At 34.4% G+C, this 24556-nt stretch overlaps 1 protein-coding gene across 1 annotated transcript in view; it reads right to left on the bottom strand.

Annotated features, from left to right (window-relative positions):
* LOC108370018 (putative cyclin-dependent serine/threonine-protein kinase DDB_G0272797/DDB_G0274007) overlaps positions 1–16903 on the bottom strand; it is a 72204-nt gene extending 55301 nt beyond the window's left edge. The window contains exon 1 of the mRNA XM_017625252.1: positions 16837–16903. The gene's annotated coding sequence lies outside the window, so the exon portion shown is untranslated. The remainder of the gene's footprint in view (positions 1–16836) is intronic.
* Between the last annotated feature and the right edge of the window lie 7653 nt (positions 16904–24556).

Genomic DNA, 24556 nt, shown 5'->3' with positions numbered 1-24556 from the left:
TTGCAACAGATTTTTATAAAGAGATCGTTAATTTTATTAATTTATTTAGTACAATACAACTTTTCCTATAAAAAATGTGTATGCCACCCTCGTCTCGTTGAATTTTCTTCAATGAATATTATAACATTTTTTCTATAAAAATTTAAACACAAAACTTTTTCCTATAAAAATTTAAAATTTTCCAGCAGCCCATGTGCGATTTAGATTAGGAAATTTTCGCTAAATATGTTTTAAAATTTAGCCGAGTTAAATAGTAACAAATTACCTTTAGAATATATGCATATACATTAGGGCGGGTCAATTTGTATGGGAGATTTTTTCGACTATAAGCCTACAGCACAGGAGGATTCCACGTGTAACTGTAAGCAAATTTTCCGAAGAAAATTGCAAAAATAGATTTCGTAGCATTTTGCTGAAGTGTCGTACAGAAGTGCTTTAATTTTGTACAAAACATGCTATAAGGGGTTTTTTTGGTATGAGAAATCCATTTTTGCCCTTATCCTTTTCTTAAAACTTCCTTCGAAACCTATTTTGGCAAACTCCAAATTGGTTTTAGACCCATGGTTTCTTCGGCAAATTTGCTTGGAATTACGCACAGAATCCGAAAATGCTATAAGTGCATAGTAAAAAAAAATAAAATTGACCTGCCCTAATATAAATAGTTCTAAGTACATACGCGTGGGCGGCACGGTCCAGGAATAGCAAAGCTTTCGCATTGGAAAATAAATAAATATAAAAATATTTAACCCCTAACTGAACTCTCACGAATCCTTTGCTGCATTCATCTACATTTCAAGTGTTGCAGCTTATCCTTATCACTTAACCGCTCATTAATTCATCTCCAAAGCACCGAGCAACACTTTTCATTTTTCATAGAGCAATTTTTTTTTTATTTCTTATTTTTTATTTATCGCACACAGCGTAATCAGTAGCTACTTATGCTCTGCTCCAATAATTCTTCAACCATATATTTTTTTTTTGCTGACATGTTCCCTTTTTGCGCTTTCGCTTCCCTGCTCGCCTGCTTACTTTGACGTTTTTAGTTCTTAGAATTTATTTGAAATATTTATTTGATTAATGTACTCCGGGTGCCCTTTTGAAAAGTTGTTTGCTGTTGCGAGTTTTTGTTGTTTTTTTTTTACCACTGTCTCTTTTGCCCCTCCCCCCCCCCATCACATATGAATGATGTTGTTGGTAAATTAATGGTGGTTCGTCTGTTGACTTCATTGACTCCCAACTCCTCGTTCAAGGGGTGGCAACTTAACTAACAGATCCAACAATCGAGACTCCTCAAAACAACTGAACTGAATTGAAAATAGCTGCGGGACTGAATTGCTTAATATTATGGCAATGAATATGTGTGGCATATGAACGTATGTATGTATGTGTGTGAGAGAAAAAGGAAAGAATGAAAGGAAATAGCTAGGAAAAAATATCAACGAATTGTAAAAGAACGCTGCAGAACGCTTTGATGTGCCATTCTTTTCGTACAGCTACGACTAGGCGTATGAGTGGGCATGTGTATGCAATACGAGCAGTTGCTATAAAGATGTTGCTGTGTCACATCCTAAAAATAGGCACTTGTTTTCCGAGCCTTCCCTCCGTAGTTGTGTTTGCGCCTGCCTGTTTTCATTTTTATATCCTTTTTTCTGCCTTGCGTGTCCCTAAAAGGGTTAATGTGCGAGAATTCGCTAACTTATCTTGCTCTACAGCCAGCATAGGCTGTCGTTTTTATATAGCCTTTGAGGCAAAGACATTTTCTACACATGTATGTCATTAATTACATTTATGCATGAAAGGAAAAAATATACTCCAGCTCAGGGCGGTATTTAAAGCAAAGCGAAGCGCAGAGAAGTGAAGTGGAGTAGAATGCAAGAGTGGCGTGGCAAAAGAGTTGTTTGCCTGTATTCCTCTTTTGAAGGCGCAAAATGCTGAAAGACTCGAATTGGGATTACATTGGTGCCGCAAAGGCGATTCTGTGTTTATTAATGACGCTTTATATGTACATACAAGGCGTTGGTCTTAGTAGAATTTAAGAGCTTGAGACGTTTATGCTTCAAGGAGTTTTTAATTGTCTCATAGGGTGTGTAAAAACAAAACAAAAAAAAATGTACTCTGAAATTTCTGAAATCTGAGTAATGGTACGCGTAGACAGAGGCTCCGCACAGTGCCGCCTAAGTGGGCAAAAATCAAAAAATTTGTTATCTGAAATGTGAACTTGTTTGGTATTTTTGTAAAGACATTTTATCCACTAAAAATAATTAAATAGACATTTCCCTAAAAAATTAATTATATGCCGTCAGGAAGCCACTAAAGTCGACAAATTTTATACTAAGAATTTTAATAAGAGCATAGCCATGCGTAAGCTCTTCACAGAAAAAAAATTTCAAAAATATATTCTTTGAAATAAAATGTTGGTTGACATTTCTTGTTTCCATTAGACAAAAAAGTTAAATTAAATAAAAAATTAGTTTAATTGAAATATAGATAAGGCCATGCAGTTTTTGGCAAATGGAAAATGGTTTGAAGGAAATTTTCAACCAGCGGCAACGAAAGTTGTTAAAAAATTAACCAAAAATAGGAAAGCGAGATAGAATTAAAATATAATTAAAAAAGAAATAAAAAATTTAATGGTATGAAATGAAAGAAAATAAGTTAAAGAGAACTTAAATGAAATGTTAAATGAAACGATACGCAATGAATCGAATGATATGAAATGAAACAGAATGAAATGAACTGGTATGGAATGTCGTGAAGGAAGTAAAACGGAATGAAATGAAACGTAATGCAATAAAATGAAATGGAAGTGATGTGAAATTAAATGAATATGACGACAAAAAATTAAATAAAGTTAAATGGAATGGAACAAAATGAAGTGCCATAAAATGAGATGAAATGAAATGAAGCAAAATTAAATAAAAGGTGATCAAATGAAATAAAGCGATGGGAAATGAAAACAATGAAACGAAATCAAACGAAAAAGAATAGCATAAGGCGAAATTAATGAAAAGAAACAAATTCAAAATGAAATCAAGAAAATTTAATGCAATGAAATGTAATAAAATGAATTGAAATAATATAAAAGTAAAAAATTCAGCCATACACAGTTGCGGCAACAGGAAATACCCAATCGCCGGAAATGAAAAACTCCAAAAGGCAGTCTGTTTCCCACAAATAAAGGCGGGTACTATGTGATAGGATATGTGGCTCGTATCGGTGTAAATGTGTATTCAAGAGCTTTATGAGTTTCGAGCGCATAATTGCATATGGCTGTGAACGAAGATGAAAATAAATGGAAACTAGGCGAAGCGAAGAGGACTGAATTAAACAAATAGAGCGCAGGTAAATTTGTAGCTGTGTATGTAAGCTGAGCACAGCTGCTTACATGAGCTATACATACAAACATACATATGTACATATGTACCTTACATGTCAGCCCATATGCATGAGCTCTCTCTCATTCATTTATGAACATTTTCTGCTGCCATGCACACAAGGAAAGCATTCGCTTGTCCCAAAAATGCCCCCCAAAAAAACGAGAAAATGGTCCATTTAAAGTAAGCGAAAGTTTTTGGTCGAAATTTTAAATTGGAAAGCGCACAATATAGTCCAGTCATATGTATAGCCCGAGTTCATTGACTTCCAGTTGACTACTATAAATGTACACCAGCAGCATTGCTGCCAGATGAGTGCTGAAAAACTAAAAGTCCTTGAAAGTAAACACAAAATTTGTGAAAGCATTGCATTAAAGTGCCGTTATGATTGCTTGACTGTAGTGCGAATACCAGCGTCACTTTTTTATTCATTTATTTAATAAGCGGCATTCTAAAAGAGTTTCAGTTGTTAGTTGAAGGAGTAGGGCACTTACTTTTGGCAGATTTTTATTTTTTTTTTGGCGCAGCATAAAAAATGGTGAAGCTTATATTTGCCAAAGAAAAATATATAGTAAGATTCATATAATCCAAAAGCAACTGCGATGAAAATTTTTTCTCATTGCCTTGGCAAATATTTCGTATGAAAAGCAAGTTCGACTAGAGTTTGGCTGATTCCACGACCACAAATCAAAGCGGTGCAAAGATAGCTGGTGCAACAACCCTCGCGTTCACCGCCGGTAGCCTCACACTTCCGAAAAGTTGTGGCGTATGCGGATGATGCTGTAATACTAGCTAAAGGCTCATTCCACTCTACCGTTAGCGAAATTCTTGAAAGAACCCTGTGAAGGCTATACGCGTGGGCTGCGAGAAGCGACCTAAATGTGAATCCAGCCAAGACAGAACTTATCCTTTTTGCAAACAGACACAAAATACCACAATTCAAACTATCGTCGCTAGACGGCAAGGCACTCAAATTATCCCCCAGCGCAGAGTATCTTGGGAGTCGTGCTGGATAGCAAACTTAATGGGAAAATCAATGTCAAATTCCGTAGACAGAAGGCCTACATAGCATATTACACTTGCAAGAGAATCTTCAGAATAAACTGGGGACTAAAACCTAAACTTGTAATGTGGTTACCGCGATCATAAGACCAATCCTAACATACGGCGCCTTGATTTGGTGGCCCGGCCTAAGCAAATAATATAATGTCAGCAAATTAAGAAGCATACAAAGGGTAGCAAGCGCAGGAGTAACAAGTGCACTAAGATCCTGCAAGGCCGAAGCGCTAAATGCTATCCTCAATTTAATCCATATTGATCTACACCTGAAAAAAGTGGCTATGAAATCGGCGATCAGACTCACAGAGTCAGGCCTTTAGGAGACTGGACACTTCGGACATGGGTTGATCAAAAATAAAATGCTGCTAATTAGGACGACAGACTATATGGTAGTCAATTTGGACTTCAGCTACAACGTGCAAGTGTTATTGCCATCCAGAAGGGACTGGAGAAGAGACCGAGTGGCCGACCGAGATGCGATCTCTCTATAAACCGACGGATCCAAGTTGGATTACAGTGCAGGAGCGGGAGTATACTCCGAGGAACTCGGTGTGGTTCTGTCTCTACCGTTGGGAAATGACGTAAGCATCTTCCAAGCGAAAGCTCTAGGATACTAGAAGCCTGTAAAATCCTAGGCAATAGAGTTAGGTACAAGAGTAAAGCAATAATATATTCGGACAGCCTGGCAGCTCCATTGTGAATAGCGTCACCGGTTACCAAATCCAAGCTAGTTAGGGAATGCGAAGTGGTATTGAGCTTAGTGTCTCAACCAACTACCGTCGGGGTTTGCCGGACATAGAAACATAGAGGACAATGAGCTGGCGAAGGCATCAAAATGGCACAACAATGCGCAAGGAAGCACTGCAACCAACCAGCCACACCTACGAAAGAGGAACCCGTAAGGTAAGTGAGGTGGATGACGATCCCCAATACGAGAAGGGAGGTATTTACCCGGTGATGAGACTGAAACCATACCCTTAATAGGTAGAGACCGCTGTGTGCTGCGTGGATTTCCAAAAGAGAAAGTTTTGGTAAAATGAAACAAGGATATCTCTCCGCCATCCGGAACCGACATCGGGAGAGGGAAAAGCCAAATCCACCACAACCAAAGACTCCACTTTGAAGAGATCTGGTTTCAAAAAGGCAGATGCCAACAGACAATACAGTGAATGAATCCAAGACGCTCAGATACCCCAACAACTCGTCCCTGAAAAACACTGCAAAGACGATGGAGAATATTCAGGCATATATGTGACAACGGGTCCGTTCGTGAAGGTATTTGTATAGTATGCAAGAATAACATAGAAGCAACGGGTGCTGGACAGATGAAACAACCTTTCTGTACCGCCGAAGAATCGGTGACGAACAAGATTCCCAACAGACCACGGACCAGGACCTGGAACCCTCAAAAGCCCATAATAAAATCGGTTCGAAGAAAATTTTCCTTTTTACGGCGACAAACTAAAAGCTGCTCAACTCGAAGGAATCTCTCATGAACTCCCTCAGGTATTAACTTACTTGTAGCCTGCAATAAAAAGTTCTCGCACACCCACCTGGCAGCACCAACCGCTCCACAAAAAAGCATTCTCCTTCGACATCAACAATTTAGTTACATAAAAGCGATAAACTAAAGATTTTATTATCAAGCGCTTCAAGCATAAACGTGTGTAACCGTTAAATTATGGATCATAAACCGTAATCAAAGTGTCGTCGTCCGCTTACAACCATTTGACATACTCATACATACATACATATGCATGTGCGTATGAGCCACATTTTATTTTAACGCTGATTTGAACATTGTTTCGGTGCTGCTTGCTTAATGCAACTTTATTAAGCTGCTCTGAGATGCTTGAAGCGATTTTCTTCAAATCCAACACAAAAGTAACGCATTTCGTATTCAGGAGAAGCTTGCAGCATACCAAATTTTGAAGATAAAATGACAGTTTAGAAAGGATCACAAATTCCACCTGATGATAGGGACAAAACTTTTGTGACTGTGAGCATAAAATTATAAGATGTCTTTGTATGTTGTCGAAGTCACCTCGAAAAATAATTCATGAAAAGTAAAAATTTAAAAAGTTTAAAATAAACTAAAACAGAATTTAAAGACAATTAAACAAAAAAAAATATCAAAAATGTAAACATAAAATAGTAAGAATTAAAATATATTAAGTAAAATAAAAATTAAAATTATTTTAAAACGTAAAAAAAAATATAAAAAAAAATATGCGAGAATCACTTTTAAGAAAGCTATACATATAAAAGTAATAAATAGGAAAATGAGAAATACAACATATTTAATTTTTTTCAATATTTAAAGAATTCAAAAAAAAAAAACAAAAAAAAATACTAAAAAGCTCTACATTGTCGCAATAGAAAAAAATAATATATATACTATATAAAGCAATACAGGAAGTAAAAAAAGTGTGTATAGAAAACATGAAACTATTTCTTGTGAATGGCAATTACAAACATACATACATACAGTGGCGGTCAAAAGTGGATGAATGGTTTTTCGTATGTAATATTTACAATGTTTTTCAAGCTATAATTTTTTTGATATTCTTTTATAAAAATATGGTTCATGCTATAACAAAATTTAGAAAAAATCGCCAAATTACTACTACTACTACTTTTTAACTAGATTTTTTTTTAATTTTTTGGGTATGCAGTTACCAGGATTTTAAAATTCTAGTAAAATTAGCGCAAGTTTCGAGCGGCTGAAAAATCGCATTAATTTTTAATATATATATTTTTTTGTTGTTGACAGCGTCAACGTCAGTTTTCTTAAATTTTGCGGAAAAATCCGTAAAAAAAATATTAAAAATCAATGCGGTATTTTAGCCGCTCAAAACTTGCCCTAATTTTACAAAAATTTTATAATCCTTAACTGCATACCCAAAAAAAAAAAATTTAAAAAACTCTGGTTAAAAGGCTCGAAATTTAGATAAAAATTTGTGGAATTTGTCAAAATTCTGTATAAAGTTTGAATTCATGATTTCTATAGTTTTTGTTAAAGCATGATTTTTTATAATAAATTTTTTGCTTGAAAAACTTTACAAATATTAAAAACGGAACACCATTCATCCATTTTGGACCGCCACTGCAAGTGTGTATGTGTATTACAATTATCCCACTCTCGCTCTTTTTCAATTGCTCAGCAGCTTGCTTGTTTTGGCGCTAGTGCATTTGACGATTTGTTCAGCTGCTTTAATGACATCATTATTGCTCGTAGTTTATTGCTACTCTATGTTTCTTTTGCTAATGATGCTATTGTTTTAGTAAATGGTACTTGATTTTTACTATGCTTTTAAATTGGCTGCTAAAGTGCGCGCCTGTTGATATGCTACAAATATACATACCAGCGACTAATATCCATTAGTACAAATGGCAGGTGTGGAGTACAGAATGGCCAGAGAGTGAGCGGGGGCTGTGTTTGCCAATCGAATTATCTAAATAAAAATAGAGCTCTAAAAGGTATTTCAATGCTAATTAAAACATTTCAAAATTTTCAAATCGAAAATTTTAAGCTAAAAAAAATGGACTTCAAAAATTATTCAACTTGCTTTATACAAAAAATGTGTGTTATTTAAAAAAATATTTAAGTTTAAAAATTTTAAAGTTTTTAAAAGCAGTATTGCCTACAAAAAATCTTTGAAAAAAATTTGAAGAGAATGTTTAAAAAATACTAGTATTAAAATTTAAATTTGTATGAAAACACATTGTCATTTTTACAAAAAAAAAATATATATATATATAAAATATTTTAATAAACCAAAATATTTTTTACGACCGAAAAGTATTTGGAAAACACACAAATTTAAAATTTTTGAATTTTTATAAGCCTTATGTATATTTGATTTAAGTAACTTAAAACCTGTATTTCTACGAAATCTAATATTATTTATATACGAGATTTGCTAAAAAAACCTCACAATGTTTAAAGGTTGAAAAAAATCTACCCGAATTTGCCACGCAAAAGTTAAATTTTTGGCCAAACCAATGTCTAAAAATTACACGAACCTTTTAAAATTATAAAAATTACGACCGGAAATTGTCATGCAAAAAATCTCGTATGTCGCGAAAGATTTGAGCTTTGCGTTGAAAGTTTTTCTCGCAGTTTTGTATTTAAGAGTCGGATCTTACGTAGTTTAAAAAAAAAATTATTATTTTTTTTGTTTCCAAATTATACTTATTAATACTTTTTATCATACATACATATGTACATATAAAATATTTCAAAAATCAACAAAAATTTAGAATCCTAATTTTGTTTTACTTTTTTTCGTTCATAAATACCTGCCCAATGAATTGCTTATCGCATCATTCGCTACCATACTGCGCTCACCAACAACCTTTTACAAGCCAATTGTACGTCTATTTTTTAAATATACATACATACATATATCTTACGGTTATTTTCAGTACCATTTTTACAGTTATTTTCAAATGCAATAGATACACACATACTATGCATACCTACATACACATATGCATGCATTTTACGATATTAGCGTGTGGCCATTTATCCATGGAACACGCCGCCCATAACGGTGATGTCTATGTTACGCTCGTAATGGTAGATTTGGCGCTGGTGCTGCCATTCGTGGGGAACGAAAGCGAGTAAAAGAAAATTTTATTATTTCCATTTAATCTGGTTAGCTTGAAAAAAAGTGAAATGCAGTAGCAGAAGAGATGGAGATATTATATTCATGTGGTTGTACCAAAATACATACATGCATATGTACATACATACATATATGAACATGTACAATATTAAAATTAAAATTGGGTTAGGTATGTAAAAAATATGGAATTAGAAAAAATTTCCCACTGAGGGAAATAAAAAGAAAATGAGGATAGACAAAATTGCAAATGCAATTATTTTTCTGTTACCCATTTTAAGGATTTTAGCCACTTGTGGCGAGCAAATTTTTTGATGAACTTTCTAATCTCTAAACCAACTACAAAACTCGATTTGCAGAAATTCTGACTTGGACTCCTTGTTGTGACCTAAAACTATGCAAAATAAATTCCTTAAGCTTTAGCCAACTAAAACTATTAGTGCACATAATTTGAAAATTTGCCACTTAACGTCTTTTATTCGCATTCGCTCCGCTACAAACATTACCGCCGCCCGCCGCCCACCACCACACGCGACCAGCCATTAATGCCATAAATGTTTAGCAAAATTCCAAACAAATTAAGTAATCTAACCACCATTAGCCACTTCAGAGTTTAGTTTTATGGCGACTAAACTGAAACAAAGCTCATTTTCAAGGTTGAAATTTTCAAAACAGCAAAAGTTCCAATGTCGTCAACTTTGATTGTAGTCCAAAGTACCCGTAGTATAATTAGTACAGAAATTTGCAAAAAAAAAAAATGTTGAGGCACGCGTGTATGCGTGAATTTTGAGTGGATTTAAGTATGCTGTGTGAGTTTGAAAAGTGTGTTTAATTTGAGTACGAGGGTGGGCTGAGACGTATAGAAAGAATAGAAAAAAAAGAACTATAAACAAACATCCACAGCAACAGCTGTTCAGCACAGAAAATCACTGTCGACGACGATATTTACACGAATAATGATAAAAGTATCGATAACGGTACCGTTTCAAAAGTCATGCAGATAGCAAAATTGAAATGAAAATCGTTATTATCGACACATCGAGCGCATCAAGATGCATTTCTGCATCAAAAATAAAATTTTGAAAAAAATGTCGCTTACGTTATTTTGGCGGTTAGGGCTCGATATATCGGAAAAATGAATAAGAAATATTTTACGTTTTACCCGCAGTAACAAGAAACGCAAAATATCGATAACAGTAAATTGTGCTTATTGTTTGTGGTGTGCGTCTTGATGTTACTACATAAATGATGAGACTCGGAAGCTTTTGCCGCCTCCGAACGGTAAATGGATTTTATGAGAAGCCTTTCAAGGCGGAAAAACAATCGGAGGTTTACCATTGCATGCGAGGGGCGCAGGCAGTTGGACAAAAAAAACTTTTTTTTTTTGTTTATTAGATGTCGCTTGGACCAATGAATTTGATAGGCTTTAATACACTGTGGAAAAATGGCAATCAAAAGCTTTGAGGAGCTTAGGTGAAGTGTTCAGAATGAAAATATTATTTTTTTATTGAAAGCTACGTTGATTTTCGTCCATAAAAATGTGGGTCCTTTCCGAGTCCGATTAGTTTGTAATGTTCCACCCTCGTAAGGGTCCATGTTCAAAAATGCATTTAAGTGGCTTTGTTTGTAACTTAATGCTCGTGTGTGTGTGTGTGTGCGACATTTTGAAGCGCCTGAGCACCAAGCAAGCATGAAGTAGATACGCTTACATACACAAACAGATTTGCAAATATGTAGTGTGGAAATTTTAGTTTAGTTCCAAACGCTTAAACCCTTCAGTGGCTGTGGCAGTGCCAGCGTGTTCCGCAAGTTCAAAATGATTTGTATAAGTTTAAGAACAGTTTGCGTGCATATTCGAAAATGTATGAGTAAAAATAGTTAGCGTGCCCCGGCTTAAGTGAGGTCGACGATGTGTGGGTGAGAGCGTGTGGGACGTGTGTACATACATGTTCTCACATATGTAAATGGATATATACAAGTATAGATATGTACATATACATGCAAGTCTCGGTAGCTCTTTCGCAGCTGGAGGTGTGCTCACAAACTTTGCACTTTGTTATGCAAAAACCAATTTAAGTCCGAAATGACTAAACTAAACTAAACTGTGAAATGGAGACAAGTTTTCATTTTGCTTCTTAGTTTCGGTTGTTGTCGATTTTTGTTTTTGTTTTGTTTGTCACAAACTTTCCACATGTGTGTCAGCGGCAGTGCCGGTCGATGTTGTTGCTGTGTAGGTGGCGAAGTTGTGATTTACAAAAGTGCTGGTAACTTTATTGTTAAGAGTGAGCGGCACCAATACTACACAGACAGTCGGGCTAATTCTGTGGAAGTATGTATCTAGCAAATATGAAGATACACTTGTTGGCAACAAATTGTCATAAAATGACTTGCTGAGTTTTGAATTCAAATGTTTGCTTGGTAATACGCAAAATGTATTCAACAAAGTGTGATTGATTTTGACATTGCTCTCATAAGAAACAGGCTATAATGTCAAATTGAAATGAATTGTTAACCCATTTGAAAATATTTTTTTTTCAAATTTGAATTTGTTTTAAAAAAATTTACACAAATATTTTTCAAGCAACAAATTTTCTTAATAAACGTGAAATTGTTGAGAGATAAACCGCCGAGGAGAGCTAGTAAGCACATTTAAAGTTTGGTAATAAGTAAATATGTACGTTCGACTTTTCTTAAATATTTAATGTAAGGAAACCAAGATGAAACGGATCAAAACTTTTGAACGGTGCGCTGTATGCAATAGAAGTCAGGACACGAAAATAGAGCGATGTTTTAAACCACATAATAAAAAATTTAAATATAAAAATAAACGCACAAAAGCATAAAACTTGGGCAATTAAAAACAAGAAAATTGCTAAAACGATTTTATAAACAATTTGTTTTATTTTATTGACAAAATATATATATTCCAGGTAATTTAAGTAAAACAAAACTATAATCAAAATAAAAGCCTTGGTATCAGTGCTGACAAGATACATGCATGCATAAGGGTTAATTCGTTTGTTTATACTTTTTGACATTATAGTACCCTAAAAGAGAGCCGCACTGAGTTGTCAATCACACCTTGTTTAATACACCTTGGTAATACGTACCCGTATCTACATAAATACTTTGTGGGAAAATTTTTATTTATGTATTTATGCCAGTTCAGGTAAAAAATATAGAGGAAGCTGGGTCCAACAAAGCAACCCTTCTTTGCCAACTGACGGCAATTAGAAATGCCAAGTCCTTCTCCATCTGGTCCTTTCAACACAGAGGAGGCCTTCCTCTTCCTCTGTTACCGGCATAGTGACCCGTGTTAAATGCCTTCAGAGCTGGAGCGTTTCTGTTCAATCGTTCCACATGACCAAGCCAGCGTCGTACGACGACTAAAAACACCTTTCGAAGTGCAAAACAATAATTAAATTCTCTTCTATCTATAATGTTAATACGTGTACCGAATTTCAGTAAATCGGATCGGATCGAATACATCGGTCCCTAGCCCACCTATCAGAAAAAGGTATCCTATACGTTAATCCAAGCAAAAAGCTACCTGCTTGCCAAATTTCAAGCAAATCGCACCATAAATAAGATTTTTTCGAATATATCGATCCATGGTCAACCTTCCGGAAAAAAGTAAATTTTTGTGGCCCTTGACATGGTGGCTGCTGAAAGCTATTTATAAAAAAAATTTCACGAAAATTGGACCTGCTGTTCGCGGGATTACCTGTTACAAAAAAGGACATCTTCCCGAGTTCTGTATGAAATTAAAAAAAAAATGTATTCTCGTGGTTTTTGCTGTTGAATGAAATATATTTTTATAAAAAAAAATAAGAAAAAAATTGGTATGGAAAATATAAATAAATTCGTCAAAACGTCAGGGTATACTTATTTTTGGCGCTCACTGTATACGTACAGTCAAACCTGTTTTTGTGCGATAGATAGGGACAAACAAGTTTTTTCAAAAGCTTCAAAAATAGCTACAAACTGTTCTGCACAACTTTTTGAAAAAAATTTTCTTTTTTCATGCTATGGCAGGGGACCGCATAAAAAAGTCTCACTAAGAAAAAATTTAAAAGCGTTATGAAAAAGCTAGAAACAATTTTGAACCTAAAATAGTAATTTAACTAAACATTGAAACGTTAAAAGAATATAATATAATTTTCTTATTTTAAACGAGATTTTTTCGTGAAAAATTTTGCTTGCAAAATACAAAACAGCCTTACGAAAATCGACTTTGCAATTGAATTATTGATTTTCGATAAAAAAGCGTTTCTTTTTAAGTGTCCATAACTTTGCGAAAAATGGGCCGATTGGTACAGTTTATTATTTAAAATTTTTCTTTTTCAAAACACTTTTTTTAATTTTTAATATGAAATGTTGATTTTAAACGATTACTCATTCACAACTTTTAAGGCTTGACCGATAATGAATAACAATGGGATATATTTTTTTGGAATTTTTAAAATTCCTGAAATTTTCATTTTAATGCCTTGTGCAAATTCGGCATTAGAATATGTAATTTTTTATCTAATGAATATTTTTTAGATGAATTGCCTTACGATTTGTTAAATTTTTTGGAATTTTTTTTTGTGCGCTCAAAAAATGCATTTTTAAAGTTTTAAATTTATTTTTTATGAGAAGCTTTTTTTCATGGCAGAATACGCTCGAAGGTCTGCCATTGCTTGTCGAAATTTGCTTGTTTCATATCCACTAATTTCTGTCTCTTATCAATCAATCAAAAATTTTGCAGCATTCGCTTAAAAATTCAAGAATCGAGAGTTCATAGCATATACAAATTTAATTTTTAAATAATTCATGCACATGTTCATTGCAGTGAAATTCGCAAAGTTTCATTCTCGCCTATTTTACAAATTTTTTGCCAACTAATAAAAAATGTTTCCTTTTGTTGTTTTCACGCTAAATCTCTAATTGACACTTTTGTTCAGCAAAACTAATCAATAAAAGTGAGTTCAACGCACTTAACGCTGCCACAAAGCCAAAGTAATGCAAAACTAAACAAACAAACAAAAAAAAAACGGTAAAAAAATAAAATATTAAAACAAAATATGAATTCGCAAAAATTTTTATTCAAAAATATGCATCACAAGCTTTGATTTTTTTTTCACTTTCAAAGCGTTTCGTTTGCATTCATTTGCTTTTTGATGATTGCAACCGTAAATACTCAAAAAATATCACAGAAAAATTTGAAAAAAAGACGGATTGCACGCTGTGAAAGTTTTTCAACTAACGTGTGCATATGCTCCGATAACAACAACACAAACTACAAAAACAACAACTAGCTGCCAGCCTGCATGACTGGTTAATTGGCTAGCCGCATTTGGTCGAAGATGCGCTTGGCGTTGGTCAGCTGCAGATTTAAGTGAAATGTGCAAAAATTAAAGCAAACAAAACAAAAAAATGGTCCAGCGCGTGAATGGAATGTGAAAAATGGAAGTTTTGATTCAACAACTACATACATATTTCCCAGAAAGTTTGAGAGCGCGCAAATTTTAGTTTCAGACAAAGAGTGATAATTTTTACACTCAACGATAGATAATTAAAAATGAACATGTTTAGTCAAGTCTTTTTGTAGAAAATGACAAAGGTTGGTACATGAAGTAAAAACTTTAACGTTTTAAAGAGATGGGTCTCAGAATGACTGGTTTCTTAACTACATACGTCACATATGATAAATTTCTTCACTTAATGCGTAATTTTTTTTCTCGAAATTTTTGGAAAAGGAAAATATATATATGTTTTTTTTATTTCTCAGTGTTAATTTTTTAATAAAGCTTTTATTTCTTAATTTTTCCTTTAATGATTCTGAGTTTTATTTTTTATTCAATTTGCTTTAGTTATTATATTTTTTATCTTTTGTTTTAGTTATTTTAATATATTTTCATTTTTTGTTTGCATAATTATTATTTATATTTCTTTGTGTTTTATTTCCATTTTTTTCTTTCATTAATTTTCCCCTTTTTATACCCGAGCGCACTTGTGCACAAGGGTATTATAACTTTGTTCACATAACGGTTGTTTGTAACAGGCAAAACGAATCGAGATAGATATAGACAAATGTATACATAAATGATCAGAATGAAAAGAGAAATCGATTAAGCGGTGACTGTCTGTCCGTCCGTCCGTCCGTCCGTCCGTCTGTGCACACGATAACTCGAGTAAAAATTGAGATATCTTAACGAAACTTGGTACGTGAACTTCTTTTGGGCGTGGGACGGATGGTATTGAAAATGGGCGGAATCGGATAATAACCACGCCTACCTCCCATATAACGGTAATTTTCAGAAATACGAAAACTGCGATATTTTAGTAACTACTGAAGATAATTCACTCAAAATTGATACTTACAATAAGTTTCAGACGGAAAACATGAATATTATAAATTTTTGGAAAATGGGCGTAGCCACGCCCACTTATGGTTACATGTGTATATCTTGGTAACCGCTACACCAATTTCTTCCAAACTTGGCACAGTTGTGGGTCCTGGTACAGCATACCAACTGGCCGAAAATTTCTAAAATCGGACAATAACCACGCCCACATCCCATATAACGGTAATTTCGAGAAATACAAAATCTTCGATAAATCAGTAAATATTGAAGCTAATTTATTCAAAATTGATGATTGCAACAATTCTTTACCAAGAAATACGTTTATGACAAAATTTTGGAAAATGGGCGTAGCACCGCCCACTTGTGATCACATATATGTATCTCGCTAACCGTTCTAGCAATTTGTACCAAGCTCGGTATGGTTATTGTGCTTGCCACATAAAAGCAAACCGTTGAAAATTGTTGAAATCGGACTAAAATTGAGGCCGCTTTTCATATAACGGTAAATTTCAGATATGCTTGAAACTGCAATATTTCGAAATTTAAGGACGCTAATTTACTTAAAATGTATACACCCCGGCTTATCATGTAGCGGTAGCTTTCGGAAAGGTGGAAAACATATATTTAATACTTGCGCCGGGTATTTAATGTTCGGCTCCGCCCGAACTTAGACTTTCTTACTTGTTTAATTTAAATTTCTATGCAATTTAAAATGTTTTTTTTTTTTTGTAATTTCTGGCCTAATAACATTTTATATTCTGTTGTTTTCCACAAAAATTAATCATAAAACGGCTTTTACTGAAATCTTTCACGTTCAGTCAAATTTTTATGAAATTGTTTCAATTTTATACTATATTTGTAAATCTAAATTTCACTAAAAATTCAAATGTAACGGATTTAATGCTTTCTTTCAGTTTTCTCGTTAATTTTTCCTTCTACGCAAATTTTTTAAAATTTCGTCCGAAAAAGAATTAATTTCCAATCAAAACTACATTTTCAATTTAATTTATTAAGTGCACAAATATTATTTAAAGCTTTATCGATGTATTGCTGAGTAAATATTTTTAAAAAGAAAAGAAATCTTAATAAAATATGGCGCAGCATGCTATCACTTTTTGAAATTATAAAGTTTCAGTTACTTTAGGTGTAGACTATTTGTGATTTATTCTTATATTTAGCGTATAGGTGTTTTCCTAAAGTGGTTATTTTTTTTTTTCAAAATGCCATAATTTATAGAACTTTTTTCGTTTTACCAAATTCTGATTTTTGGGTTAACAATTTATTTTAATATAACTTAAAAAAAAAAATATTTCATCAGAAATTCAAATTCGGTCGTAGATTTCAAGATATGTATATAAATAAGTAAATTTTACGAACAAAAATTTTTTTTTAATAGTATTAAAATAAGCAAAATGTACATTTTACCTTTATCCAACACAGTTTGTATTGCACTGCTTTGCATTTACAGTCAGCTACCCAATTACAATCCCATGCGGCACAATATCACGCATGACGAACATTCCAAAAAAACAGATTCCCCCCACAGAATATTAAATTTCGGGGCCATTTGAAATTGTTGGAAATGCAAATGCCGACGAAAAAATTTTAATTGAACAAAAAATTAACGTATACATACATACATACAATGTAATAAAAATAATAAAAAAAATTCGGACGGAGCTCTTTCGGAGAGGAAATTCATTCTAAATATATAAAAAAAAATTACAAAAAGTTTTCAGTAATTCAAAAGTTTTTTTAAATATATAAAAAAAAAAAATACAAAAAGTTTTCAGTAATTCAAAGTTTTTTTTTTAATAGATTTAAAAGTTAAATTTTAAATACTTTCTTTTCAAATAAAAAAATCTTAAAAACTTCAATTGCTGATGAAGAAAAGAAAAATCAAAAAGTGTACGAGAGCTAAGGCATTAAAGAGAAAGCTACATATTTACTAACAAAAATTACTTAAGGAAATTTGGACAGAAAAAAATCAAGTATAAACTGCAAACCAACGAAAATAAAAATTCAGAAATATGCAAAATAACTAGCACATCCATTAAAATTAATGAGTTTTTTTAATATAAATTTTTTTTAAGTTATATTTTAGAAAGCGAAACAAAAATTTGTATTTTCAATTTGTAGATGAAAATTTATAAAAAGTTATGATTTTTGAACTTGAATAAAAATAAAGTTTTAGAAATGAAAATATTTTACATTACTGCAAGAAATAGCTTCCTAACAAATTATGGCAAATGTCTAAATCGCCATTCATAAAATCTAAAATTAAAAAAATATAAAAAATTTAGTAAATAATCACATTCCACCGTTATCCTAATATCGTCAAATTAAATCTGAGTCGATATAAAAAAAATATTAAATCAACCATTTATTTTATTGTTCGTCAAACAGCTTTCGCTTTGTCAAAGTTGCAATGTCACGAAAAAATTTTGCTGCCACAAAGAAATAAAAAAAACAAAACACGCTAATGGAAATCGCATTGCGTTTCGTTGTTGCACAAACTTGTCAGCCCGCTCATGAAATTATGGACGCTAATGTACACGCACTTGCATTTACATACGCCGCGCGGAACACACAGTTTACCCACAAACGTGCAACGCCAACTTGCCGCCTGCCTGCCTGTCGTTGCTGTTATCGAAAGCGTACACCTTTGGCCACCTTACACGACGCGTAAGTTTTATTTTTTCTTATTTAGCTGCTGCCGCATAACAAATATTTACTTCCAATAAGTTTTTTTCACCGCTTTTCGCGCTTTGCATAACCGTAACGCTTGAAAGCTGACGCACAACTGATTTCAATCAAGCGCCACCGTCGCATGTGTTGCTGCAACAAAAGTTTGCTTGGTACAGCTCCAGTGGCTGCTGTTTGGTACGCTGGCACGCTGGCACGCTCCTTGCACGTTTTTCCACTTTTCCTGTTGCCACAACGGTAACTGTAGTAGGCTAGTTGCTAGCTGGTGGCATGTGTTTTCCCTTGCTGATAGTGAAAATTCACCACTGCGTGCTAGCAATTCACCTCGCTCGCCACTGCATGCCGACACGAAGTTTGACGTTTCGCTTCGTTGCCTCAGATTGGCTGCAAGTTGCAACGCATCTCAATTCTGTTTTGCTGCTGTTTTCAGCTACAGCACTCCCTTATTTGGGGGTGAGCTTGTTGACTTGCCAGCACCGCTGGCATCGTCCCACACAGACACACAATTGTTTACGCTCTTGTCCTACCGCAATTTTACAAGCATCGATGACAACAGCAAACAAACAAAAAGGCAGCTGTGGCTGTAGCCGAGACGTGCCGCATGTCAATTTGAAGAAGTGGGAGAGGGAGGTGGTGGAAAATACAAATGTATGTTTGTTTGATATTTAAAAGGACTTGGTAGTATTCTTGTAGAGTCTTTATTTTCAGATATTCATCTAAGTCAGAAATGAAATATTCGGTTGTAAAATGTTGGATTTGGCTTTTAAAAATCACTTGAGCAACGCCCAAACGTTGTTCTTAAGTTCCCTTTTGTTGCAGCCTACATTTGGAGTTTCCAAAGTTGGTAAGGAAAGTTTGTTTTTTTCGCAAAATTCAGAAGTGGAATACATCAAAAACTTTAATTTTATTATGAAAAATCCACTCTGAAGTGGTTACTCCTGATGTGATTCTGCAGCCATGGCAACATTAAATAGATGTATAGCATCGTTGTTCGCAACTTGTTAGACCCTTTCTTTGGTAACCAAGAACAATATTCGTATTCGACCTGTATATGAGCTAGTCTCGCTAACCGATTATAATAATTCTACTAAATTTCACGATTTCTTCGGTTGAGAATTTTGTTCTCACTCATCCTTGGGATTTTTTATTCTACGGTTAATATTTTTGATGCTCAAACTTTCTAAGGATGTGTTCAGCAACCTTCACAATTTTGATATGATAATATGTGTTTACCAACTTTATTGAGTTTATTTTGATTTCTTAAAAGAGAGCGGTCTTAAAACACATTCCAAGAGTCATATATAGGGATGGCAGCGATTCATCACTTGATTAAATAAATCGATTATTTTTGATCAATTTACGATTTATTATTATTAAATATTAATTCTGTAGTTGTCTAAAACCCATCCATCGATCTTTGGGCCCCTCATAAATCTCTTGTACACAAACGAAGGCGAAAATATGATGATTTGGGTCACCGACAAGATGAAATTGGTTTTTTTTTAATTGTTAAATCCTAGAACTAAAGCGGAATATCATCGACGCTTGGGAGAAAATGAAAGCTGTTTACCCAAAACTTTACGGACTTTCGAAAATATAATGTGATTTTTCAAAAACTGGTGCTACAGCCACTGAGAAACGCAACCGCTTAACAACAAAACGCCTACCAAAACTTTTGTTGTTGCAAACTTTGGTAAATAATAAATAATTATCGGCTCTAAAAATACTCGTTTTATGTTATCTAAAGCTAATAAACAAGAGAATTATAATTTTTTTTTATACCCGAGCGCACTTGTGCACAAGGGTATATTAATTTTGTTCACATAACGGTTGTTTGTAACAGCCAAAACGAATCGANCAACAATTCTTTACCAAGAAATACGTTTATGGTAAAATTTTGGAAAATGGGCGTGGCACCGCCCACTTATGATCACATATAAGTATATCGGTAACCGTTCTACCAATTTGTACCAAACTCGGTATGGTTATTGTACTTGCCACGTGTAAGCAAAACGTTGAAAATTATTGAAATCGGACTAAAATAACGCCCGCTTCTCATATAACGGTAAATTTCAGAAATGCTTGAAACTTCAATATTTCGAAATTTAAGGACGCTAATTTACTCAAAATTGAAGCGGAAGGTTTCGGAAAGGTGGAAAAACATATATTTAATACTTGCGCCGGGTATTTAATGTTCGGCTCCGCCCGAACTTAGACTTTCTTACTTGTTTTAAAGTGTTTTTGTGAATACCTACTGTAAAAAAGTGCCTTTTGGAAATCGATTAATCGATTATTTCTCAACAATTGCAAACAATTGCAGTTATTTTTTTTGTGATTAATCAGATAATTAATTAATCGATTATTTTATTTTTTCGCCATCCCTAGTCATGTATTCTACAATTTAAATCCTATAAGAAATTTGTTTAAACTATTTAACATTTTTCGACTTAAAGCAAAAGGTACCTATTTAAACTAGCAAAAGCACAGAAGCTCTAAATCTAAAAAAAAAACTAGTTTAAAGTTTTTCAGCTATTCAAATTAAAAGAAAGTGCCTAAAAATAAATGTTTGTAAAATTGTCAAAGATTTTTTCTATTCTTCCAACTAAAAATTAATGGCGCTTTGATTTTGCAATAGATTCCTTTAAGTTCTTATCTCATCGCTAATTTTTCTGACTTGCTTCTGTTTTCCTTGCTTGTTATTTTCGGCCTGCTTTACTTCCAATTTATTGCTTACAGCGCAGCTTCAGCTTTTTGCAACCCTTCCCAACTCACCTCGCCTCTATACAAAGAGCAACTCCTTGTTCGGTTGCTATGTTGAAGTTAGTAGCGTCCTCTGCGTCTGCGTCGCTTTTTTGTAGGTTAGTATGAAGCAACAGAAAGACATGAACAAAACAAAAGTTGCGGCCGGCTTTTAGGGCTCAGCTGCGAGTGTGTTGTGTATTTGGATATATGTATTTATGTATACATCTCTACTACCACAACAATTTTTGTGGGTTTTTTCTCCTATTACTGCTAGTTTATTATTCCGTGCGTACTTTGAAAATTCTTTCAGCAGCTGCTCCATTCGGTACCCTCACCATTCACCCGCTCCCTATTCCGTTCATTTTATCTGCTTGCTTCGATCAGGCTGCCATGTCTACACTTCGTCTTCTGTTTATTCTCTTCCACTTCGCTTTAGCCAAAGTTTAGCCGAATTGCTTGTTTATCGCCATTTAAACAAAGTTGGCAATAACAATCGGTTCTTACCATTATCACACACATCACAGCTCAAGCATAGCCGACCATAAACTTGTTAGACCATAAGTAAGTAAGTTCTAAAGCACATAAGCAGTCATGCATGCATGGAGCCACGTGCTGCTCTCGCCTATTCGTTGGGGCATAAAAGTGTGAAATTACAAATTTTCATGACTTATGGCCACTTGTGGGTGACGACAACGACCGCAGCTTATTGCCTTCCGCGCGATTTCAGAAACGCAAAGTCATACATGCCACAAATACCCATTAAGTATTTGCTGGGCGGAGCATGTCGAATGCGATTAAAAACTTTAAATCTGCCATATATACTCCGCGGCTACTTGGCAAACCAGCTGGGTGGCTAGTTGGTTGAATATCTGGTTTATTTGGTAGCCTGTGCAGCTACTAACAAACTACTACTTCGCTCTGCTTTGTCGTAACACAGTCGACTCGCTTGACCACCTCTCAGTCTAACAACCCAGCTAGCCATGTCCAACTGCTACCAGCTTTGGTTTGGCTATTTCACTGCTTCTACATTCAGGTAACAGGTGAGTGCGTGATATGAATTGTGCGCTTGGCTGAACTGGCGTTGCCCTGATAACGAACCACCAAGCCACAATTGTTGCCATCGTCGTTGCGAACTTGCATTAGTCCCAACGCTCGCCTTCCTTTAGCACCGCCTTTGCCAAGTTGCCACATTGCTCACGCTTCGCTAAATTGTCCACTGCGTTTCGCATTACTCGCCTGCCAACAATGTCTACAAACGACTGCTCTACGCTCTACGCCACATTTTCTGCTACACATCGCTGACGCAGTCCCAGTGACTTTATTAAGATTTACGACTGCTTTCGCAATTTCACTCCAAATGACCAGTCGCGCTATGAGTATTGACTTTTCGCATGCGTATGTATATGAAGGTGTGTGTTTTCCATTCAGTTTTTTTTTTGCTGTCATGTCTTGGACTTATAAACAGGCGCGCATGTGTGGGACCGCACGCATGAAAGCTAATGATGTCAAGAGGAAAGACAAATTGTCTTGTGGTTTGACGAGTGTGTATTGGATAGCCTGCGTTTGCCTGGGAATATTTTGTGATACGCACTGGTACAGCTGAGGCTACTTAACTTTAATGAGCGTCTAGCTAAAGCATTAGTAATTCTGTAAGAAAGTTAAACAAATCTTCAAAATGTCATTATAAGTACAATTAAGGGTGACCCCAACTGGATAGGCCCACCTTCAGAAAGGTCCGTAGATTTTCTATCATCCATGTTTTTAACCGTGTGACCACTTCACCGGAGTGTTTGGCGATGTTAAGCCGCAATTCGACCTTTTTTTTGGACACGGATCGACCACAACATACCAGGGACCAAGAAACAATCACGCAGTGCGCGAAAGAAGGAAAAAATGCGTTAACCTTAAAAAGAGCAAACCAATCACTGGCGAATACTTTTCAGGGATTTTGGGCAGAATCGATATTGATTCTAAACAAAATGTAATTAAAGGCCAAAGATAAATTTTCGTTAATTAATCAAAAGTATGTAGTCCTCGACAAAGCACTTTCCTTGTTTAATTTGTCAATTGGCGCCAAAGATGAAATTTGGCCATTTATTTACTTTAGCTTTCGGTCCTTCCATTTCATATCTGCAAACCATTTATTTTCTTTGAATATGTATTGATGAGGTTTTATGTTCAGTTATTTTCCACATGCATTTACTCTTCATGTTTTTTTTTGTTTTTTTGAAACATAAAGATCAACGTCAAAGCAAAGCTGACTAGCCATTTCGCCTAACATTTGCTCACTTACATACATAAGTAAATTTTCCAATTTTATTACTGATCCAATATTTTCATGTCTCATGTAGTTTTTCTTTTTGTAATCGCTCGACAGCATTTTTCCTGCGCCACCTTTTATGGCAAGACATGCCACTTGTTTTGCCTAAGCGGCAACATCAATTGCTGCTGACTGTCAACAGTTTCACTGCGGCTGCATGTAACACTTGCCACACAAACAAAAACTCAATCGAGTTGCCTCCCAAGAGCTGCTCATTCCTCGATCAATGATTGCTGACTGTTTTCTGCGGCTACTTTTTTATCTTGCAATTTTTCACTTTTCTCATGCTTAAGTGCTGAACACATTGAAAACGACGAACCACGGACCACAGCTTTCAATTTCTTAGATACAGTGGCAGTCAAAAATAGACGAATGGTGTTTGGTTTTTATTATTTAGAATGTTTTGCAAGCTAAATTTTTTTTGATATTCTTTTTATAAAAATATGGTTCATTAAAAACTATATAAATAACGCTTTCAAACTTTATACAAAACTTAGAAAATTCTAGTAAAATAAGTGCAAGTTTTTAGCGGCTAAAAAATCGCATTGAGTTTTAATAATTTTTTTTTTTGTTGACAGCGTTTTGCACTTTTTTCCATATAAACATAAATTTCTTATGGAAGAAGATGCGCAAGACCATTTGCAAAAAAAAAAAAAAATAAAAAAGTCAACGCCAGTTTTCCAAAATTTCGCTATTTATATGAAAAAAAGCCGTCAGCAAAAAAAAAAATAATAAAAATCAATGCGATATTTAAGCCGCTCAAAACTTGCACTAATTGTACAAAAATTGTAAAAGCTTGTTAACTGCATACCTAAAAAATTTCAAAAATTTTAGTTAAAAAGCTCGAAATTTAGATAAAAAATTTGTGGAATTTTTCTAAGTTTTGTATGAAGTTTAAAAGTGTGATTTATATAGTTTTTGTTAAAGCATGAACCATATTTTTATAAAAAATATCAAAAAAATTTTTGCTTGAAAAACTTGGTAAATATTAAAAACGAAGCACCATTCATCCATTTTTGACCGCCACTGTATCTTCATTATCTAAATGCTTTGTCGATGGCGACATGAATTTGTTGAACGTGGCTGCCACATTATGAACTGGTATGAGTTTGACATAAAAGAAGAGGAAGAAACTTATCTCTCGCTAGAAATTAGAAATACATAGATCTAATCTGGCCACAAACACAGTCGTGGTGTAGCTCTGTAGTCGCCAAAATAATTATCTACATAAGAGTATTTACGTGCTAAAATAATTTGACAGCTACGGACCACAGCTCCCATCGTTTCCAATGTGTTTCAAGCTTTAGCATTGAAAAGCGCGTTCATATGTGGTTCGAACCGAAATCCCCCCTCTGGTCCGCCCAGCGGCTGCAATGC

The sequence above is a fragment of the Rhagoletis zephyria genome, unplaced genomic scaffold, assembly GCF_001687245.7.
Source record: "Rhagoletis zephyria isolate East Lansing unplaced genomic scaffold, Rhagoletis_zephyria_1.1 Rzeph_scaffold_00061, whole genome shotgun sequence".
Classification (NCBI taxonomy): domain Eukaryota; kingdom Metazoa; phylum Arthropoda; class Insecta; order Diptera; family Tephritidae; genus Rhagoletis; species Rhagoletis zephyria.
The sequence above is the reverse complement of the archived record's forward strand: the minus strand, read 5'-3'. Positions and strand labels throughout refer to the sequence as shown.